Here is a 3118-nt window from a genome sequence, read left to right on the forward strand (position 1 = left end):
CCCCCCCCCCGAAACACAGCACTTGCCAATATTTACCCTTCTCGCAGTGGTGTTTACAAGACTCAATTAATTAGTGTTTGCAACATGGCTATGAGCCTGAAAGAGGTGGCAGAGATGCTCTGGCACTGCCTCATCTTTGATTGTATCTTCTTTAAACACCACCGGCAGCTCTGTTCAGCTGCTTCTCTGCAATTAGCTGCCACAGTGGCTGTATCCAATCCAGGCACATGATGACAAGCCACATTTAACAGCAAATTAGCACTGGGCATGAGGGCACAGTGAGGGAAGCATGGCGGGGCTGTGCACTCCTGTGCCAACCCATGTGCTGCAAGAGGTGGCAGCCAGGCACCCATCAGCCTGCAAACACACCAGCCCCAGGTCTCAGCCTTAATCTACTGCCCCATGGGTCTGAACCAGATGGCCAAAGCACCAGGAATAGCAGAAGCCTTCACAAAGAAGCTAAAACCCCACTTGGGGTGCTCCCTGAGCTTCAACTATCCAAATGCGTAACACTCCTGAACCTCACTGGGGCACCCACCACATTGTTCCCTGCTCTCTTCCAGCTTGGAGTTTGAAGAGGGATGTTTTAAGCCTTTATCACTCCCCAAGACTGCTGCAGAGTTTGGCTGCGGTCAATCAATCAGCATGACGCCTCGGAATGTCAGTGCAGGTTCAAACAGCCCAGCAGTCCCCGGTGCCAGCACCCCGGCGCACACTGAGTCCTTTTCCCGGCCTCTCAGCTGTGAGGGCGCAGAGGGATCCCTCCAGCGGGGTCCAGCTGTGACCTCAGATCCCCACACAAATAATGCACCCTAGCAGTCCTTGTCCCACACCAGGGGACAAGCCAGGGTCCTGCTGTAGCCCGGTGGGATCCAGCCCCAAACACCACATCCACCACACCTGGCTGCACTCATCAGGCACAGGTTCCGTGTTTGCTGCAGTCATTGCTGTTGTTGCAAAGGACAGGCAGTGTGTGACAGCAAGGAGTGGTGTCAGGAGCTGTGACAGTGAAGGGCGGGAAGGGGATGGGGAGGAGGGGGGGGCATTGGAAGAAAAGGATGACAATGAGAAAGGAGAAGGGGCGGGTCCATGATGGCGCCTCAGGGATACCACAGCAGGGGCTGGAGCCAGCTGGGCATGGGCACTCTGCCTGGCTCCAGGGCCACGTGGGTGGTAGGATACAGCAAGGACTGGCTGCCTAGGAGGGTGGCACCCACTCCTGAAAAGGAGGGTCAGAGCCAAAACACCCCCAGCAGCAGCAGCTCCTGACAGCAGCAAAAAGTCATCACCCAGCCCCGAGATGTCACAGTCCTGGCCCTCCCAGGGACAGAATGCAGCTGCCCTGAAAAGCAGACTCTCCCACCTTCACCACCACACCCATGAGAGCTCTCCCACCTTCACCACAACACTTCCAATACCACGGCTGGGGGGACTCTGCCTCAGTTTTCCACCAGTGCAGACTAATCCCTAGCCATCCCAACATGGGGTGGCAAAATTGGTGCAGAGAAGCTCAGGGGGCACCTCTCCCCACGCCCACCCTTGTGGGCTGCTTTGGGCATCAAAGCCCAAGCCCTCTGTGTCGCCATGTGCAGAATTTTGCTGCACAACTCCTCAGGTAAGCAGCTGCCCATCCAGGCTCCATCATCCCTGGTGTGTGATGCCACGTGGTACAGGTTCCATTGGTGCCCACATGGGGCCAGACAACCCCTCCCTGGGGAAAATAAGGCAGGTCCCCTTTCCAAAATAAGCCCTGGAGTCCAGCTGTCCCACACTGCCTGGGCAGGCACACAAGTCTGGGGTGACGGAGGGCTGTTTTGGGATCTCACTGTGGTAAGCCACCCACCTACCTCATCTTTTGACCATGGGTCTCAGCCAGGAGCACCTGCTCCAGCTGTTGGGGCAGGGAGCAGCTCCCAAGTGGCTCCATGGTTTTAGACCCCTGCTTTTGCAATGAACAACAGAAGGACACCTGAGAGGCACCTGATGGCCAAGGCCAGCAGCAGGTCCAGCCACATAGTGGGAATGCATGCTGCAGCACCATTGCTGGGTGAGCCCAGTGTTTCCTCTTTGCAAACAGGAAAGGGGTGACAATGGCAAGGGCAGACAGCCCATGCCAGGGTGGCATCACCCCTGCTGTGCCAGCTCCCCAAAGCCCTGTCCAGAGCACCAGGGCCACCACAATTGTATAGTAAGTGGCTATTAGGTACCCTAGAGCTCAAAAGAGCTGGAGCTCAGCACCTGTAGCACAGGGACTGCCTCTTCCTTCTGGAGAGTTTTGGGGACAATGGGAGCGCTGGCTCACTGGGCTGGGAGCTCTGCGCTAGTCATTGCGCAGCTGTAAAACACAGTGTGCCACCCACACCCTAAAACAAACCCAAGGCACTCCACTCACCCCAACCACAGCTTTCCTTTCTGGAAAGCCCCAGGCAGCACTGCAGGGAGCCTCAGCAAAGCCAGAGTTGGTCTCACCTCAGCAACCAAGGCAGCATACCCAGAGCCACATATAACCTGCCCAGCAATCAGTCAGAGGCCAGCTCCCCTGCTCTGTCCCAGCACTCCACTGCCCCATCCCGAGGTCCCTCCCTGCCCTCTCCAGCCCAGGGGGCTCAGCACCAGCACTGGGGGGATCCCAGAGGCACAGGGCAGAAAGAGAAAGGTGAGAATGAAACCATACAGTGTCTGCAGGCATACTACCACCTCCAGGTCAGATGCAGCTGAAGTGGCAGTGGAGCCTCAGAGGGGACACAGGTAAAAATGACCCTGGGAGGATGGCCAGCCACGTGCTGTGCCAGGACTGGGCTGGTTTCCAGAGGCCATCATGCCACAGGCTGCCTGTGTGCTCGGCACAAGCAGAGGGCTTGAACCGCAGTCCTGGGATTCTTCCAGGTCAAGCTACAACCCGAAATGCCAGCCCTTCCTTCAGCCCTAATGCAGAGCCCCAGGATGCTGCTTTGTTCCATTACCCCACTCTCCCAGCTCTGTCACCACCATTCCTGGCAAGAGCCCATAGTGAATCCAGGTCTGACCACAGCTGGGGCAGGAGGGTTTTCCTGCTGGGATCGGATTGGACAGCGAAGCAGCGCCTGGAGAAGAGCCAGGAAGGTTGTTACCCAGGAAT

At 57.2% G+C, this 3118-nt stretch overlaps 1 protein-coding gene across 1 annotated transcript in view; it reads right to left on the bottom strand.

Annotated features, from left to right (window-relative positions):
• The window catches only part of LOC102034078 (diacylglycerol kinase delta-like), a 19557-nt gene that overhangs the window by 11225 nt on the left and 5214 nt on the right, over nt 1-3118 (bottom strand). The gene's annotated exons all lie outside the window — the stretch shown is intronic.

The sequence above is a fragment of the Geospiza fortis genome, unplaced genomic scaffold, assembly GCF_000277835.1.
Source record: "Geospiza fortis unplaced genomic scaffold, GeoFor_1.0 scaffold412, whole genome shotgun sequence".
Taxonomy (NCBI): domain Eukaryota; kingdom Metazoa; phylum Chordata; class Aves; order Passeriformes; family Thraupidae; genus Geospiza; species Geospiza fortis.